At 41.3% G+C, this 20,902-nt stretch overlaps 1 protein-coding gene across 1 annotated transcript in view; it reads left to right on the forward strand.

Moving 5' to 3' along the window:
- The first annotated feature begins 562 nt into the window (after positions 1–562).
- Zfx (zinc finger protein X-linked) overlaps positions 563–20,902 on the forward strand; it is a 73,332-nt gene continuing 52,992 nt past the window's right edge. Inside the window, exon 1 of the mRNA XM_051178992.1 lies at positions 563–641. The gene's annotated coding sequence lies outside the window, so the exon portion shown is untranslated. The remainder of the gene's footprint in view (positions 642–20,902) is intronic.

Here is a 20,902-nt window from a genome sequence, read left to right on the forward strand (position 1 = left end):
TGGCATAACTTCATTCTTCCTTATGGATGAAAAAAAATTATATATATAAAATCAATTTCTGTTGTTTGAGACAGAGTCTTACTTAGCCGAGACTAGCTTTGAATTTGCTTTGCAGCTGAGCCTAGTCATGAACTCCAGATTCTCCTGCTTCTATCTCCCAAGTTCTAGAATTACCGGCAAAGCCGATCTTTCAAGCTTTTTTGTTTTGCGTTGTTTTGTTCCTGGAAATTGAATTCAGGGGTTTTGAGTATGATTTCTGGCTGTCCTGGAACTCCCATTGCAAACCAGGCTGGCTTCAAACTCTTAAAGATCGGCCTGCCTCTGCCTGAGCGTTGGGATCGAAGACATGCGCCAACCCGCCTGGCTTTTCAAGGTTTTTTTTTTTTTTTTTTTTAATTCTGTTTGTGCGTTTTTGCACGTCACGGGGCTTATGTGGAGGTCAGAGGCCAACTCTGTGGAGCCAGTTTTCTTCATCCCCGAGTTCCGGGGAACAAATCCTGGTTTCCAGTGGGGCGTGGCTAGAGCCTTTATCTACTCACTGCCCACTCGCTTCCTAGTCACAGAGGCGCTGACTGAGCCCGAAGAACGTTCGATCTCTCCTCCAGATCAGCCTCTTCTGGCTTGCCTTTCCCGGACTTCAGGTAATTCTTTCTCTTTTCTACAGAGATGTCCGTTGTTAGAGGTAGGTAAGAGCGATTATTGTGGATTTATTCTTATTCCAACCTTGGTTGGCACCAGAAGCCATGTTTTGTTCGTTGAGTCTGAGAATGTGTACTGTGTCTTTGCATGCTTGTAAATTGGGCCTTGATTCTGGAAAGTTAATTTACCCAGGTATACAACCCTAGGTGGCAAATAACTTAATCCTAGGTGGCGAATAACTTCTCCTTTTCATTTTAAAAAGTTCCGCGGTCTTCCCGATGGTCGGCTGCTAATGATCTAATTTTCATTTCTTAGAGGTAAGATCTTTTATCTCCTATGGGATTGTTTGTTCATTGTTTTTGTGAAGCAGAGGCAAGTGGATCTCTGTAAGTTTGAGGCCTGCTTGCTCTATCTGCACAGCAAGTTCCAAGTCAGCCCGGGCCTCTGCCTCCCACGTGCTGGGATTAGAGCTGTGGGCCATCATGCTCAGTCTTGCGGGCTTTAAAGATTCTCTTAGCATTTATGTTTTGCAGTTTTATTTCATTGTGTTAAACAAACAAGATATATATACATATATTTTTTAAATGGTCCTCGGAGGCCAATATCATCCTTACTATCCATAGTATAATTTGGAGAAAATTCCTTTTGTGCCTGTGTCTCCTATCTCTCTTTATCTTTCTCTCTCTCCAGACAGGGTCTTGCTATGTACTCCAGGCTGGCCTGGAACTCAGGATTCTCCCACCCCCACCTTTGGAGTGCTAAGATAGCAGATGTGTGACATGGTGATGGACTTAATTACTGTTCCTATACCCTGAAGTTGCTTTTGGACTGAGACTGTGGTTTGTGGAATTTGGGCTGTAGATCTCCAATTTCTCCTAAATTCCATGGCCTGGTTAATTTTCTTTTTATAGACAAACTATAGATTTTGAAGTTTTAAAATACAGGATGTGCACGTAGCCCTCACTCCTGACCCTGCAGCCTTCACAAAGATTAAGGATGAGTGTTTTGTTACTTTGCATTTCTTTATTCCTTTTCAGATTTTAAAATATTTTTAATAATTGTGTGTGTGTGTGTGTGTGTGTGTGTGTGTGTGTGTGTGCGCGCGCGCATGTGGCATACACGTCTGGTGTATTCATGTGTGTGCAGGTATGTCTCCTGTCCATGACCACGTGGTTGCTAGAGGTCAACACTTGGTGCCTTCCTCTATCAATCTCTGCATTATTGTTATTAGTCATTTGGGAGAAGGTCTCAATATGTAGATTCAGTGTCCTGGAACTCGTTATGTAGACCAGGCTGGCCTGGAATTCATAGCAATTCAATCCACCTCCCCATGCCCTCTGGATGCTGGGATTAAAGACTCCATTTTGTTTTTTGAGTAGATCTCTCACTAGGTTTGGAATGTTGATTCAACCAGACTGGCTTGCCAGCAGCAAGCTCCTGCAACCCTTTTATCTCTCTCCAGCCCAGCACTGGGGTTACAGGTCCTGGGAATTAAAACTCAAATCGTCATGCCTCATGTAGCACGTGCTCTTGTCCACTGAGTCTTCCCAATCCTGCTTTTCTGATATTTAAATATATTTTATTCTAACAAAAATATTTAGGGCCGTCTCATTGGCTCAGTTTCCCTTTCTTTCTTTATCTCCCCCTTCTTTTAATTATCCACTAGTTTGTTTAACATTAACTGAATGAAAGCACCAGGTTCTGTACTAGACCTAGCAAGAGAAAGGTAAGTAAAAGCCAACAACTTTCCTCCATGTTCCCTTAGTTTTTTTCTATACATTACTAATCCAGAGAAAACAGCTTCACATCCTAGAACAGAGGCTTAAGGAACACGTGAAGCTGTGCAAGAAGTATTTGACTTCATTAATCTCCAGGTATTTTTGATTTGTTTCTGAAGTTTCTGTAAAGCTAGTCCCGCTACTTTCTTTCTATGGAATCTATTACAGAACTATTAAGTGACCTTGTGCAGGGTAGTTATAAGGTATTTCACAATACTTATTGTCAAGTCTCATTCAAGAGGGAAATTGTTACTGGAATTATTACTTTTGGGAAATGCTTTTTAGTCAGGCTGCATTAAGTGATGCTTCTTGTTCAATGATATACTTGAAATAGAAGAGTATTTAAAATGAATCTGAGTAATTTTTCAATCAACTTAACGACATTTCAAATAGACATTTTAGATTATCTAATTTTGTTTGTTTGAGATAGGGTTTCTCTACGTAGCCCGGGCTGTCCTGGAACTCACTATGTAGACCAGGCTGGCCTTGAATTCACAGAGATCTGCCTGTCTTTGCCTATTGAGTGATGGGATCAAAGGTATGCATTTCCATGCCTAGCCCTAAAATATCTAATTTTTGAGCAGAGAGCATGTGCTTAGCATACCTGAGGCCCCAGGTCCAAGGTCCAGCTCCCTCTTCCCCACCAAAGAAACAAGACAGAAAATCAGTTAAATCGGGCTGTGGTTTGTTTCCAAATTCAAACTGGCACATTTAACCTCAGTTTCTTGTGGGCTTTCAGCCAGAAGCTGTCCCCAATTCCTTGCCACGTGGCCCTCTTGGTAGTCAGTTTGCTTCTTTAAAGCCAGCAAGGGAGGAAGTCTCCCTACAAGAGGGACATCATGTAATTATTATACACATAATATAATCATGTATATGTACAGTTGAGGCAGGAGTATTGCCAAGAATATGAGGCAAGTCTAGGCAAAAAAAAAAAAAAAAAAAAAAAAAAAAGACGTGCTAGCAAGATCGCTCAGCAAGTAAAGAAACCTGTCTCCAAACCTGGTGGCCAGAGGTCAATTCTGGAACCTATTTGGCAGTAGAAAAGCAATTCCCACAAGTTGTCCTATGACCTTCACATGCACATACTATGATGCGCACACTCACAAACATACATACACACAGAAAATGTAGGAAAAAAAGCCAGCTGAGATGGTGCACACATAATCCTAGCACTTGAGAGATGAAAACCAAAACCAGGGCTAGGAATGTAGCAGTTGATAGAGTGGCGCCTAGCATGCATGAGGGCCTGGGTTCAGTCTCCAGCACCTCATAAACTGGGTGTACCGGTACACTCCTGGAATCCCAGATCTCTAGATGTTGAAGCAGGAGGATTAAAAATTCAGGATCATCCTCTGCTGTACTGAGGTACATGAGCTCCTATCTTCAACAACGAAGATCTTGCTCATCCCGTCACCTTTGAGATATACTACTGGTTAGAAGACGATGACAACTCCTCTTAAATTCAAGAGGAGCAGCTCATACAGGAGCCTGAACACACAGAAGCAGGGAGGCATGGATTATGGGGGCTGCTGTAGAGTTTGTCTGCAACAAATATGTATGGATTTTCCAGCTTTGTAATGAGTGTCACTAGTGCTCAACTTGTCTTTTAACTCATTCCCCATTAAAAGGGAGTTGGATCATTTGCAGAAAGAGCTTATCACAGATAAGAAGCAAAGAAAGTAGACAAAGAACCAGGGGGATTTTTATGGTGCTAGAAGTCAGTAATATTCAAGCCAGACATGGTGGCACGTGCCTTTAATTCCAGCACTTGGGAGGCAGAGGCAGATGACTGAGTTTGAGGCCAACAAACACACACACACACACACACACACACACACACACACACACACACACAGGAGAGAGAGAGAGAGAGAGAGAAAGAGAGAGGGGGGAGGGAGAGAGAAAGGGAGGAAGGGAGGGGGAGGGAGAGAGAATGTGTGTGCTCTCAAGGATGAATGGGGTTGTGTTTCATTAGACACAGTCATGATATTTATAGTATGTAAAGGCTAATGGTGGCAATGAAATGAGAGACTGGTATTGGGGCTAGGGAGATGGCTTAGTGGCTAACGTGCTTGCTGTGAAAACCTAACAACCTAAGTTCTATCCTCTGAATTCATGTAAAGATAGAGAGAACCAACTCTACAAAGTTGTCCTTTGACCACCACATGCTCGATTCGGCATGCCCAAACCCACACCCACACACATCATGTGCTCACAATCATAATAAATAAAATGGTTAAAAGAAATATATTAAATTAACTGTTTATGGGGCTAGAAAATTGTCTTAGCAGTTAAAGAGCACTGACTGCTCTTCTGAGGACCACATGGCAATTCCCAACTCCCTATAACTCCAGTCCCAGGGTATCTGACACCCTCTTCTGACCTCCAAAGACATCAGGCATGCACATGGTATACATGCATACATGAGGGCAAAATCACTCATAGACACAACATAAATAAATCTAAAAAGGTTAATTATCCAGGAATGGTGGCTTAGGCCTTTAATCCCAAAGCCAGCCAGGTCTACACAATGAGCTCCAGAATAGTCAGGGCTATATGGAGAGACCATGTCTCAAAAAAAAAAATTAGTCATAAAAAGAAGTAAGTTAACTATTTACATGTAGGATTTAGCTCAAAATAATGCAGGAAGAATAAAGTTAATAAAGTTGCTAAGCACTTGCAAAAAATATTTACTGTGAAAATGGGCATTAATAATGCAAAGTTCAGCTTTTTATGCAACCTTTCCAGAATAATGTATATATTTCTGTTAACTAAATATCACTAAACCATGAGGAAAAGCTGTACTTCTCAGGTGAATGTCAACAAATGTGGAAAGTATGGCAGATTTAGCAAAACATAACAAACATTTTTAAAGTTTTTAAAAAATTTCATGTTTATGTGTGTTACTTTATATACACAGACCACGTGCATGCAGGTGCCCAAACTTCAGTAGACGCCATCAGATCCCCGGAGCTGGAGTTAAAGGTAGTTGTGAATTGCCATGTGAGTGTTGGGAACCCAACTCAGGTTCTCTGAAAGAGTAGCAAAAGTTCTTTAACTGCTAGCTCTCCAACCCCTGTCCCTCATACTCTTTAATGGAATTATTATAATAATTATAATTTTCATGTTGGCCATTGTATTTGGACATTACTATCAACACTTGGGGTAGCAGTGCACTTTTGCAATCCTAGAACTCAGGAAACAGGCAGATGAATTAAGAGTTGGAGGCTGATACTGGACAAAAAAAAAAAAAAAAAAAAAAAAAAAAGGGCTGGCCAGCTCACACTAGTAATTACAGTGTTGGGAGCCTAAGGCAAGAGGATTGCTGTGAGTTTGAGGCCAGACTGGGCTACATGATGGGAATCAGCGTAGACACCTGCCCGCAGATGAATGAATAGAATATAAGGTGGCATATATACACATTGGAGGTTTTTCAGTCATAACAAAGGAAATTTGCCAGCTGTGGTATCACAGGCCTTTAATTCCAGCACTTGCGAGGCAGAGGCAGACAGATCTTATGAATACAAAGCAAGCCTGATCTACAAAGCAAATTCCAGCCCAGTCAGGACTATATAGTGACATCTGTCTCAAAGGGAAAAAAATGAGTATATTATAGCTAAATATTATATTTTCAAGTGACATAAAATGTGGGTAATTACTAACATTTTTTGGTTTTGGTTGTGAGCCTAGCCTTTAATGGCTGAGCCATCTCTCCAGCCCAATGTCAGTGAGTTTTAAAGCTCAGTGTTAAGTATAATTGAACCATTTAGTCAGTATTTTCTTACTACTAAATCAGAAAATTCTGATTCAGAGTTAAACATTAAGCAAACACACAAACAAAAAAACAGGAAATTCTGTGGGTGAGAAGTTTCTTCTGTATGCTGGAGAAGTCATTGCTTCTAGTCAGTGCGGCCTCAGACACTAAGTAGGTAAAGTTTCATGTGGAAATTCTGCTATGTTAAATGTTTTACCTTAAAAGAATGGGTATTACTGTGGGCAGCACCCCCAAAGGTGTGCTTCAAAAACATGGGGAACATTTTGGTCATTATAGTGATTAACAGGAATCTACTGACAAAGGTCTCCTAACAAGTAGTGGACAGCAGCTAAGAATGTTACATGTTTCTGACTGCATGTGACATTCTTAAAGTTTTTTTTCTACATCTTACATACTTTTCAAATATCCCCCCAATATGCATGTATTTTAAACATCTACCTGTAATTATCTCTCCAAAGTCCTTGTTTCCTATTTCTAAAATTGCTTTAAAGAAAGCTATGGAGTATGTTCACAAAGCTCCATTTAGTTCTAGTTTGGGGGTCATAGGTTACTTCTCTGTATAACTTCAGTTTTAGCATATTGCTGCTGAAGTCAAAGTGGTTTTTATATGGCTTGAATGTACATGGAATTTTCCAGGAATGGGAACTACTATGTAAATTGAAAGGAGTATGGAGTGGTGTTTTGTTTGGAACTTTCCCAAGAATGGCTTAATGCTTTTGAAAAACCACACCAATGACATTAATGCCATTTATGGGCTGTGCTGAATATTTTTCCCGACCCTTCCAGACCCTTTTTACTCTTCTGTGTTGCAGAAAGTGACTGTGATTGACAGGATTTCTTGCCCTCCAGCTTCTGGGAGGCACAGACAGATACAAGATCTGAAAAATGGGAGAGGGATGAGTTAGGGCTCTTGCTATGAGCTTTGAGAGCTAGGCCGAGCATGCCTTGCCCTTTTCCATCACAACGTGATCATGTTGTGCCAATTTGGGTCCTAGGGTGGTTAAAAAGTGAAAGTCAATTGTAGGACATGAAGAGGTAGGTAGTTCAGACACCCATTGCATTTTAGTCTACTAGGCTATTTCTCCTTTTACCCTCATTTATGGCTTTTTGCAAGTTCCCTATGACCAGCCAACAGAGAAAGGATACAGACCTACGACCATCAAAAGATCACAGTAGCTGCATTCTAGCCCCTGAAGGACAGTGGAGGGGAAGGTAGTCCTAGGGGCAAAACATCAGGCAGAGTACATCTTGTCTACTTCTTGTAGAAGGGGAGACAGCCTAGTTTCCCTCAGGGCATATTGTTGGGAGATGCAATCCTGTGTGAGCTGAGCTGCCTCTGGTTTTCTTTTTGGGGTATGCCAAGAATGCAAAGCCAGGAGGAGGGCTATTAGACCTGAGTCCCACTGCAAGGAGTTGCCTGGAGGGATAAGTGATATCTCCTTTTGGGTCAAAGTGCAGGATTGCTGAAAGATTTGAGTTCCTTAGGCCAGTGTTCTTTGTGTTATGAAAATAAGCACTGTGACCACAGTGCCCCCCACACACCAATAGGATGAGATAATTTCTTGGTTTCTTAAAGATCTTTGAATTTATTTCTAGAAAGGAGATCTGGAACTCTGAGCTTGTGGCTTGTTTTTTAAATGTAACTTTGGCCTTAACAAGCCTGCAATTCTTTTTTGTTTGTATCACTTCATAATCTGTTCTCTGGTAATGATACTTAATTTGTTTCCACAGTCTAAAAGCTTATGGGTTTTCTTAAATAGCCAAGTTAATTGGAAATTGATATGACACAAAAATGTATATGCAAATACTGCAGCTTTATTCATAAAAAAGTAGAATCAATGCCAAGTATGGTAGCATATGCCTGTAATCCCAGTTTTAGAGAAGCTAGGGCTGGATGATCAAAGCCAACAGGATCTATATAATGAGTTCAAGCTAGCCTGAGCTACTTACCAAGATAATAAAAAACAACAAAATTATGAACATTCAAGATGTCTTTCAACTGGTGAACTGATAGTCTGTGATACTATATACAATGGAATTCTAGTTCATGCTTAAAAGGGAAGGCCTATTAATTCATTTACCAATTAGGATGAAATTTTTCTTTCATAGTGGTAAAATACACACAAATATAGATGGATTTTACTCTTACTATGTACCCCTAGCTGTCCTGGAACTCTCTGTGTAGACTAGTCTGGCCTCCAACTCACAGAGATCTACATGCCTCTACCTCCTTAGTGCTGAGATTAAAGGCATGAACCAGCATGTTCTGTAACATGGATAAATTTTAAATGTAGTCTGTCAGGGTAAGAACATAAAAGAGTTGAAATAATTGTAAGTTTCCTTATATATGACATTTGAAAAAAGAGAGACTATACTATAGTAATGTGTGTTCATTTCCTATTGCTCTGTAACCAAGTACCATGACAGACTGAATAGCTTTTAACAACATAAATGTATTTTGTTGCACCTTCTGGAGGATGGAAGTCCAGGGTCTGCTTTATTAGGCTTAAGGCAAGGTATTGGCAGGGGCTTGTCTTTTCTAGCTCTGACGCTATCTGCATTCCATAGCTGACTCCTCTGGTATCAGACCTCACATCTTACTTCCTCCTTCCCCTCAGTCTTATTTAAGGATTCTTGTCATTACATTTAGGGCCCAAATGGGCAGATAACACCGGATAATTTCTTCTCAAGATCCTTGATAGAATCGCATCTGTGAAGTTCTTTTGCCATATAAGGCAACACTCCCAGGTTTCTGATAGTAGAATGTGGGTTTCTGTGTGGGCCATCATTTAGTCTAAAACAGGAATGAAACAGACCAATGGTTACCAGGGCTTGGGAAATAAGGAATAATTGAAGCTATCGTGGGCTTTACAAGAATGCTGGCTCCTTTTGTCTGTCAAAACCCAGAGAAAGGTACACCAGAAAATTAAAAATAGCAAATGTTACTGCCAGAAATTCTAAAAACAAAACAATAACAACAACAAAAAGTCAACCCATCAGCGATCCTTGGACAGAATGCAGAGTCCAATAAAAGAGCAGAAAAATAATATCATAGGAGGAATAAGTTCAAGAGATCTGCTGTACAATGTGGTGAGTGCAATAAGTAAATATGTTATTAAGAGAGGGAGGTGGGGATCTCTCTCAGCTTCTTATAAGAGGCTGGAGAATTGGTCCCCAGCCATGAGCAAAGCTGGTGTGGAGGAACGCATTTGTAATTCTAGCACTCAAGAAGTGGAGGCAGTAGGATGAGAATTTAAGGTCATCCTCAGTACATAGCAAGTTTGAAGCCAGCTTGGGCTACAGGACAGCCTGTCACCTTGTCTAAAAAGAAAGACAACAGAAAGGAAGGAAAGAAGAAAGGAAAACTAAGAGAGTGGATTTTAAGCTTTCTCATCATAAAAATGTATTGGATTGAAATAACCAGGAATGAAGGCATGAAGTTATACTATCACAAACTTTTATTTTTCACCTATTTCTAAAGAAAATAGGATTGTGATAAAAGACTTAGAAATTAGTGAAATGAGGAAATTGGTAGATAAATGCCTCAACGAAACATCCATTTAACTGGTAAAATTTGTTTTGGAGTATGACTGCCAGTTAGAGGCAAGTCTGAGCTACACAGTGAGACCTTGTCAGTCTCAACACACACACGCACACATGCACGCACGCACGCACGCACGCACGCAAGCAAGCAAGCAAGCATGCATGCACATACACGCACAAAACCCTAACAGTTGCCAGGTGTGGTAGCACATGCCTGTAATCCTTGCACCTAAGAGGCTGAAGCAGGAGGATGTTAAATTTGAGGTTTTGAGACCACCTTGTCTCAAAAAGAAACAAGCTTGGCAGGTATTATGTTCACTCAGGAGTTTGAGGCAGGAGAATCATGAATTTGAGGCAAACTTGGGTTATATTACAGACTCTGTATCAAAAAATATAAAGATAAAAAGATGAAGGAGATTATGTCTCTAAATTGTTTTTATGTATGATGAGAAAATGGAGAAACACTAAAGATAATCTATTAAACCTTAGTACGAACAATGGGAATTTGTGGCATTTGGGCCACAAACTCTTTCCCACATCACCCTACCTACTCCTTGTGAAGGAAGCTTTATTCTGGGAATATAAGTTCAAAACACAGGGGTTCTGTTTCTTCCTTTAAAAACTGAGATAACTTTAGCATTAACAAAACAATTGAAGTGGATTGAAATAATCGGATAAGTTTGAATGCACGGGTTTATAATATTTACCAGGATGGGGTTATGGCTCATCAGCATATTTTCTTCCTCCTCATAGCCATACAGAAGCTGAATTCTAGGCAACTAGAAGTCAGAGGATGGGAGATCATTTTGTTTGCCCTGTACCTTTGGACAGAAGACAGAAGTACTACTTTGTGCCTGGCATGCAATGATACCTGACCACTCCCACTCTAGCTTTCTCACAAGGTGTAGGTTTCACACCAGGAGGGGCAAGATGAGGCAGGAAGACCAGGGCCCTGATATTCCTCTCAAGGTCCATCTTGTAAAGCAAATATGTACCTCTGGGAGAAGCAGGCCACCAGTTCTCTGCCTTCCACCCAGTTCAAGTGTGGTGATACAGAGATCTTGCCCAACAGGAGGGAGATAGCCCAAATGAACGAAAAGCTTTACCACCCAGTCTTCGAGGACAGTATTTTGAAACACAGCATAGGCAGTTCATACCTGGGACATTAGGGGGGGAAATGGCCATCTTGGAGATGAGCAATTAAAAGAGGGTCAGGGGCTCCACTATGTGATTGTAGTGCTAAGTGAAATAGTAGACCTTCTAGAAGGTTAAAAAAGATATGAAGGAGAGACAGCTAAGAAGAACTCTTTTCAAAGTTGACCAATATTGCTGTCCATGAAAAGGAGACTGATCAGATTGTGGCACAATTTGTGCTTCATGATGTATCAAAAACAGAGCAATCAGCTACAAATTAGTGGAGCTCACCAGCTGGGTGTGATACCATTTTTGGTTGAGCAGCTAGATGGGGTCAGAGAGAACCTAGCTGCACAACCCTGGTGCTTTTGGAGACTGTGATGTGTATCCAGGGTTGTAGCCTCAGAGAAAGACATCAAAAGGCTCTGCACTGTGCAGGAATCTCAGACTCACTGAACTAAGCCAGTCAAATGACTTAACAATTGGCCTTGGGAAATAGGAGAGAGTCAGTATCCAGATTTGCTCCAATTTCTCTAAAACATCCAGTTGTTAACAACACAGAATACCAGCTATGCAAACCAAAGAAAATGGGAACCACATACAGGGAAATAAAACAGACACTCGAAATTGCCTTTGTGGGTCTAATTAGTGTGTTTTCTTTTCTTTTTTTTTTTTTTTTTATAATGAAACACCAGAAAGTAGATAATTTACAAAGAGCAAAAGGTTGTTTGGTTCCTAGTTATAGAAGGTGGAAAATTTAAGATGGTGATGATATCATGTGGTGAGGGCCTTCTTGCTGTAAAATTCTGTAATAGATGAGACATAAATAGGTGTAAGCTCAAGCCTATAAGTCCTACCTTAATGACTTCATCTAATGCTGATTTACGTTCAGATACCATCAGCGTGCATTTGGGCATTTTGTTTCCAGGACAGAAGCACATTGGTAAGGAAAGCCCCCCAGAAGCAGCGTTTTACAGGGTACTTTTTTCTTGTAATAATAACGAAAAATTGTAGCAAAATGTAGCTGCATGTAGGCAGTCGGGTTGCCCTGGAGTGTCAATTCTTTCATTCTGGAGATACCATCTTCTGAAGCTCAGGGCTCTTTCTTTGTAAATTGCCATCGTTCTTGCTCTGAGCTGCAACAGCAAGTGCCCTCATCTCTGCTGGCGCCAGCTCGCTCATCTCTTTCATAATCATCTCTTCTCTACCTCTGAAGGCTGCAGCTCCTCCGGGCTTGGCCTTGGGCAAAAGCATTCATCTTGAGGGTGGTGGACTTCTTGTGCTGGGCCCAACATTCCTGGGCCTCTGTAGCATGGGGGGAGGGGGGAAGGAAGCCGAGCAGCCCCAGGCTACCTGAGGCAGAAGGGTTCTGGCCTTTTCCTGGCCACCATTGTCTCTGTACCAGCCTCTGGCAGGTAATTGCATTGTGTGACTCAACAGTGACAAGACTCCATGCTAGGTCCAAGCCAAACACTGAAGGATCCCAGAACCCCTTGCAGCTCAGAGCAGCAGCAAACGGGGGAGGGGGGGTGCTCTTTGTGGGAGCTGGCTACGAGGGCAGACCCACCCTCAGCCCCAGACCCGGATCCTCTGCATTCAGAGAAGTTTGTCCACAGAGGCCCACTACTGTGTGAGCATCGAAGTGTACGATGCTCTGCTCCAGAGCACTGGCTCCGCCTGACTTTCTGTTCCTAATCCTTGTTTTTCTACCCAGCCAGTTATCTCCCAGTAAAATCTCCAAGTGCCTGGGCAGATGGAATCATGGACTGCTCTCTCTCTCTCTCTCTCTCTCTCTCTCTCTCTCTCTCTCTCTCTCTCTCTCTCTCTCCCACACACCTCTTGCTCTCTCCTCTTGCGTGCGCTCTCTCCTATTGCTCTCTCTCCTCTTGCTCTCTCTCCTCTTGCTCTCTCTCTCCTCTTGCTCTCTCTCTCGCACTCCCTCCTCTTGCTCTCTCTCTCTCTCTCTCTCTCTCTCTCTCTCTCTCTCTCTCTCTCTCTCTCTCTCTCTCTCTATTTTCATATGAAATTCCCCCTAACATAGTGATACTATCAAAAACCGATCTGTTGCCAGGCACCTAGAAGCACAATTCAGACTTCACTGAAATTTTAATTTTGCTCTGTCAGACTCCTGCTGTGTCCTTGGCTTGCCTCACCTTTGCCAAAATTACAAAACTTTCCACAGTTCTGCCAGCTGCTTCTTCCTGCTTTGTTCTCAATTTAGGGGTGTTTATTTCTTTTGCTTGATGTCTGTATGCTAAAAGAAATAAACAGAAAACATTTGTGGTTCATTCAAGACCAGGGCACCATCCAAATATGTTCCATATGATAGTCTCTGACTAAGAATTCTTATGTCTTGTAATTATTGACTTTTCCCCCATAAAGTGTAATGTTAAATTATCATTTATTTTAGCCTTTTTTTTTTGACCTGCTATATGTAACCTTAGCTGTCCTGGAACACTATATGTATGTAGACCAGGCTAGCCTCCCACTCACAGAGATCCATTATCCACTTGCCTCTACTTCTGGGATGAAAGGTATGAGCCATCATGCCTGGCTTTACACACTGGGCTTTCTTTTAGGATATTTATTGACTACAACTGGTATAGGGATGGAGGAGTTTTTCTTTAAAACCTGGTTTAATTTTCAAGACCCAATTGGGCCAAAGTTGCTAACTAAAGAACCATTATGTAAGTTAGTTAAATATTATGCTATGTAATGCTCACTGTGCAAAGCTATTACCTGTGTAGTTTCTGCAGTGGTGCCAGTCAGTGGATTTCTTGTCTGTAGCATGTGACAAGATAAAAACAGAAAGTGAGGGAATGTGTTTTAAAACTTATTTATTTTTGAAACAAACTATCCCTGTATATTCCCACTGACCTCAAACTCAGATTCCTTTTGAGTGGTATTATATTCATGTGCCACCTGTCCCAATACTGTTTTATACATTTGATGAATATTTTATACTGCTGTCTCTAATAGTAAAACATTTTTTAGGTGTCATTTGAAAATATTCCCTCTCAGAGCTTTGGACACAGCTCAGTGGTTAAGAGCACTGGCTGCGTGCCCAGAGGTTCTGAGTTCAATTCCCAGCACACACATGGTGGTTGACAACTGTGTGTAACTCCAGTTCCAGGGAATCTGACATACTCACACGGAGCTACATGCAGACAAAACACACCAATGCACACAAAAAAATAAAAATAAGTTAATCATTAAAATACTTTATAAAAATTAAATATTACCACTCAGGGATTTAAATTAATGAGAAGTAAATAAGAAAAAAACATAGACTTGTATTCTGATCAAAAAATGATTTATACTGAGGCTGGAGAGATGACTCAGCAGTTAAGAGCAACTTTTTTGCTCTTGTGGGGGACCCAGGTTCAGTTCCTAGCACCCACATGGCGTCTCACAAGCATCCATAACTCTAGTTCTAGGGAATCTGCCGACTTTTTCTGACCTCCACAGGCACCAGACACACATGTGGTGTATCACACACATTCAGGCAAAAGACTCATACATATAAAATGAAATAAATCTTTTAAAATTACCTTAAATGGTACTTTTTCTAGTAGTTTATTTTTATTCTATTTTATACCAATAGTGTATAGTAGATTGGGGTTTTGTTTTTTGGGGTGCTTTTGTTTTTTGAGACAAGGCTGACATAGAACTTGCTGTAATCCTTCTGCTTCAACCATCTGACTGTTGGGATTATAGGCATGACATATCAGGCCCAGTTTAGATTGCAATATTTCTATCTATCTATCTATCTATTTATCATCTGTCTATCAATATCTATATATTATTGAGATTAAGATATCTTAGTTATTGATGTATTGCTGTGAAGAAATTAATAATTCAAATTGTAGGAACCTGTAAGGACCATTCTTTTTCAAACCACCACATTCCACTCCTTGGCTTTTACAGGCTTGTAGCTATATCATAATGCAAAAAAATGTATTTAGTCCAACTTCAAAAGTCCCCAAAGTCTATAACGGTCTCAACAATGTTTAAAAGTTCAAAGTCTCTTCTGAGACCCAAGGCAATCTCTAGGCAGTATGTAAAATCAAAATCAAAAGCAGATCACATATTTCCAACATATAATGGCACAAGATATACATTATCATTCCAAAATATAGGGCAGGGAGCATAGTGAGGAAACACTGGATCAGAGCAAGACCAAAAACCAGCTGTGCAAACCCCAAACTCTGCATCTCCATGTCTGATGCCAGAGTGCTCTTCAGTTCTCTAACTCCTTTATCTTTGTTGACTACAGCACACTTCTTTGTCTTGGGCTGTTTCTACTCCCTGCTAGCAGCTCTTCTTGGCAGGTATGCTATGGCTCTGGCTTCTCCAACATCTTGGTGTCTCCAGGGCAATCCAGGCTTCACCTTCGCATCTTTACACAGTGGCCTCTGTAGGCCTCCATGCAGGGACATCCCTGACAAACACCTGGCCTCAGCAGTTTTCCTTAGTTGCTGGGGAAGACTCCATAACCCCTTTCTTCTAGCCTTAACTCTAAAGCCAGACCCACATAGCCAAACTTTCCAAGTTACAATGCCTGCTGGGGCTGGAACTTGACCCTCTGGTTCAATTACATCTTCACTAGCTTTGTGTTTTGGATAGTTTCCTTCACTGCTTAAATGTCCCCTAAATTTCTTTTCACAAGGAATTAAAGGGATTTTTGAAAGAGTTATTTATTTATCATGTATACAGTGTTCTGTCTGCATAGATGCCTGCAGGGCAGAAGAGGGCGCCAGATCTCATTACAGATGGTTGTGAGCCAGCATGTGGTTGCTGGGAATTGAACTCAGGACCTCTGGAAGAACAGCAAGTTTTCTTAACCACCGAGCCATTGTTTCAACCCCAGGTAATTAAATATAATATAATTAAAGGAATTCCCTTAGTTGGGCAGGGTCTTGTTCTGAGTCACCACTCCCTTTATTCCATTTAGCGGCAGGATTTTCACTAAACTTTTTTTATCTCCTTGAGCACAGGACTTAGCTCCATTACACTTCCTGGTGCTCCTTTTCTCTCCACACTCTACATTTTGTGCTTCTCTTTGTTCAACGCTCTCTTTCTCTCTCTCTCTCTCTCTCTCTCTCTCTGTGTGTGTGTATATATATATAGTGTGTGTATGTATAAATATATATATATATATATCTGCATAAGAATGATCACTAATAACCGCATGACACAGCTAATACGAGCCTTTCTTAAAATTTCCTTTGCCACTAATATTAGTTCAAAACTCTTAAATTTAGCCTCAGGCAAAAATTTCAGGACAAGGGCAAAAAGTACTCACATTTCTTTTCCTTTTCTTTCTTTCTTTCTTTTTTTCTTTCTTTGTTTCTTTCTCCCCCCCGCCCCAGAACATCACAATAACAGTCTCTAGGCTGCTTACTAATACTCTTCCCATCTGAAAGCTCTTGAGCTGGGCCATTATAATTTACATTGCTCTCAACACCACTGTCTTCTATGCTTCTATTAAGATGGTTCTTTAAGCAGGACTTAATGCATTCAACTGATTTCCTAATAGAAAGTCCCAAAGCCCACATGCCACCAACAAGCAGCACAGTCAGAAATACCCTGCTCCCTGGTACCAACCTTCTATCTTAGTTGGTGATCTATTGCTGTGAAGAGACACCATGACCATGGCAACTCTTATAAAAGAAAGTGTGTAATTGGAAGCTGGCTTACAGTTTCAGAGGTTTGGTCCATTACCATCATGGCAGGAAGCGTGGCAGCATGCAGGCAGACATGGTGCTGCAGAAGGAGCTGAGAGCTACAGCTTGATCCTCGGGCAAGGGGGAGAGACTAGGCCTGCCCTGGGCTTTTTAGAAAAAAATAATTTATTTAAATTTACTTTATGTGCATTGGTGTAAAAGTGTCAGATCCCCTGGAACTGGAGTTAGACAGTTTGGAGCTGCCACATGGGTGCTGAGAATTTAACCCATGTCCTCTGGAAAAGTAGCTGGTGCTCTTAACAGTTGAGCCATCTCTCCAGCCCCCCCTTTTGTGACTTGTTTTTACTATTTTGGCTTTTTTGGGGGGGGCACCACCAAGCTCTTTATTAGACTATCAGGTGTTTTAGACAGGTAAAGAATCATAGCTTCACCGAGTTAAGCAAATGCAGCATAAACCGAAATCACACACCTTAAAATAATATTCTTTACCCCCCCACACACTTTTTTTGCTTTCTCAAGACAGGTTTCTTTGTAGCCTTGGCTGTCCTGGAACTCACTTTGTATACCAGGCTGGCCTCAAAATCACAGATATCCACCTTCCTGAGATTAAAGGCATGTGCCACCCCCACCCAGCTGATATGGAATTTTTTTTTAAAAACTAGTCTTTCAACACAGATGGTTTGTGTAGCTCTTGTGCTAAGTACAACCTCTGGTTTAAAGAAATAAATCTTATTTGCTATGCAATATGAAAACAACCTTGCCTTCCCTTATTGGGCTCTCTTCCTTTTCTCTCCCACCCCCCCCCCTTTCCCTGCTCTGTTCTTTCTTTTCTTTTCCTTTCACGTAGGATCTCTTTACATTGCCCTGGATGGCCTCAAACTACTGGGTTCAAGCTATCCTTCTGTTCTTCAGACACTGTAACTACTGACATGTACTGTAATATCTGACTTCGTAGGGACATTTTAAAAACACTTCTAAATAATGACTAGGTTAAAAAAAACAGAGTCCTGTGAGATGGTTCAGCAGGTAAAGGTTCATGCCACTAAGCCTGACAACCAGAGTTCAATCCTGGAACCTACATAGTGGAAAGAAGGGGAGAACCAACTCCTGCGAGCAAGGTGCCCTCTGGACTTCTACATGTGTGCTATAGTGTGTGTGTGTGTGTGTGTGTGTGTGTGTGTGTGTGTGTGTGTGTGTGTATGTGTCCCTCTTTCTCTGTCTCTTCCCATCTCTTTTTCACATACATACACCCCAAACACACACACACACACACACACACACACACACACACACACACACACACACCACAGTGAATTAAAACAAGAAAAACTTATGAAATGTTTGGCACTTGACAGCAATAGATCAGTCTGTCAAAGTCTGAGTCGTACAGGTAGTGGTACTGAGAAAGAAGTTACAGTTTTACATGTATATTTTATTTTATTTTTTAAAGATTTATTTATTATGTATACAGCATTCTGCCTGCCTGAATGCCTACAGACCAGAAGAGGGCACCAGATCTCATTACAGATGGTTGTGAGCCACCATGTAGTTGCTGGGAATTGAACTCGACCTCTGGAAGAGCAGCCAGTGCTCTTAACTGCTGAACCATCTCTCCAGCCCTACATGTGTATTTTAAAGAAGAGAAAGTGTAACGAGTCTTTTTCTGTCCTGCCAGCCAGCTCCCTAATAATGCCATGGAGACTTATTAGTTTTGAAATCTCGGCCTACAGTTTACGCTTGTTCCTAACTAGTAAATTAAATGAACCTATTTCTATTAATCTTATGTCTTGACATGTGGCGTTACCTCTCTTTCATCTTGCATCTCCTGTTTCTTCTCCTTGTCTCCTGGCTTCTCCTTATGCACCTAGATTCCTCCTCCTACTTCCTCTCTCTCTTCTGGAAATCCCATTTATACCTCCTGCCCATCTATTGACCATTCAGCTTTTTTACTACACCACCCACAGCAACACACCTTCACACAGTCTACAGATACCCCCACAACAAGAACGCATTTAGAGCATATGATCTAACTACTCAGAACAAGAAGATGAACGGTAAGGCTTAGTACTTTTTGTCAAAGAGCCCTCAAAACACAGACATTTAATACTATTTAATTGTATTTCCATCCCACAAAGTAATCCTATGGCGGTGGAAAGTTTGGTAGGAATCCATGCCAAACTCAACATGAGCCTCTTATCTGCATATCCCAAGTGGCACTGTCAGGCTGCTGTTATGGCCATCAGGCAATGACAAAGAGCCCAAGAGAGTGCAGACATCATGTTTTAAAGGGCCTTGAAGAGGCACTTAACCTGTTTTCCTCAGTTCTGTTGGTAAGAACTTGGTCATCTGGTAAACTGAGTGTCAGCATTCTCATTGCCTCTCACCCCCTTGGGCCAATGAGTGGAGACAGGACTCAAATCTTTAAGTTGTGCTTTATTCAGAGAGCAGGGGATTTGAGAAGGCAGCAAGCACATCAACATGTTTTTAAAAAACAAAACAAGACAACTCCTGTCTTCCATCTCATCAGCAGCCAGCACTGGGTTATAGGGGAGGGGAGCACAGAGGCAGACAGTGAATCTCTCTCTGCACAGCTCAGTCTTGGTCAGGCACTTACGCACACTTTGGAGACATGTGCTGTCCATGCTTCTCTTGTTATCAAGCTGTGCACTCTTCCCTTGCCCTGTGAAATGCTGAGTCTACTTAGGTTCTTTGGGTATCAACCTTGTGCTCCTCCCAGGACATCTGGGTTGGGGGAGGCGGGTTGGGGGTGGCTAATGCAAAACAAGCCAACAATTAACAACACATACTTTCTAAGCTATTAATAACATGTACGTGCAGATTCCTTTTTATAATATTGAGTACAAATGTTTCTTTATAATACAGAATACAGCAGAGCCCCATCCCTCCCTCCTGTACTATATTAATGTGGTGACAGCTAGTGTCAAAGGGGACCAGGAAGAGTATATTTCAGCTGCAAAGCTCTGTGTCTAATTAAAATTCCCTTATTATGAAGGAAAGGGAGAAATACACTGGAGAATAAAGTCAGATAAAATTGAATAGAAACATTTGGGGCTAGAGAGAGAGCCAAGTGATTAAGAGGACCAGCCCCCAGCACCCACATGGGAGCTTATAACTACTTGTAACTGCAGTTCCATGTGATCAGACACCCTCTTCAGGCCTCCTTGAGCTCTAGACACACACATGGTGCAGATACATACCTGCAGGCAGAACACCCATACACATTAAAAAAAAAAGAATTAAGTCATACCTTTGCTTTCCTTTCTTACCTGCTGGGTATTTACAACACAAACGTCCTAAAGACAATTTAAACCTATTTCCTTAAGGCTTCTGTTTCTCATGGTGGTGATATATTTGAGCTTCCAATTCATGTGAGCAAAGTGGCAAATTAAGAGAGGATGAGCACACGGTGTGTGTGAGGGTGTTGATCTTTAGAAGGCATCTGCATGAAAAAAAAAAAAAAAGTGGGAACCTCACCCAGCGCTCAACTTTCTCCACTTTCCCAGCCCATTTTTATGAAGCATATATTCGAGAAAAGAGTAGGTAGGTAATGGAAAAACTAAATAAGCAGTTTGAGTTTGTTCCCTTTTTTTTTTTTTTTTTTTTTTTTTTGAGACAGGGTCTCATATAGCCCAAGCTGTCTTCAAAGTTGCTATGTAGCTTAGGGTGATCTAGAATGCTCCTGGTCCTCTTGCATCCACCTTCTGAATGCTGAGATTACAGGCATGCATCACCCATCCACCTTCTGAATGCTGAGATTACAGGCATGCATCACCATGCCTGGCTCAGGAAATGTAAAAGTTCTTTCTGAGTGGTCTATAAATTCAATCTAGTTTTAAAAATGCCATTAAAGTCAAGAGTGGCAGTGCACACCTGTAATCCCAGTGAGCAGAGATGATACTATAATTAAAACCTGCATCATCAGTGAAAGTACATTAGGGCCTTGAGGGTGCCAAAGCTCACTGAAAGCATTTGGTAATCAAGCTTTAGGTGATTAAACACCAGGCATTTTGCACTTAAAGCCTATCTTGCCATGATACTTTTGATCATTGTTTTAGTGTTAGGGATGGTACAACCCTGGGCAAAAGGAATAACACAGACCAGATGTTTGCCCTTGGGGATTTCAGTAAGGAGGCTGTGGAGCAGAAGAAAAATATCCTTGAAAGTCTGGTATGTTGCTGCAAGCTGGCAGTCCTAGCACTTGAGAGAATGGGGCAAGAGGATCATAAATTTGCTGACAGCCTGGGCAAAGTTGAGGCAAAAAAGAATGAGACCTTGTCCCAACAAACCAAACCAAATTAAAACAAGATATAAGCTCTTAAAAACCA

This window comes from Phodopus roborovskii, unplaced genomic scaffold (assembly GCF_943737965.1).
Source record: "Phodopus roborovskii unplaced genomic scaffold, PHOROB, whole genome shotgun sequence".
In the NCBI taxonomy this organism is placed as follows: Eukaryota; Metazoa; Chordata; class Mammalia; order Rodentia; family Cricetidae; genus Phodopus; species Phodopus roborovskii.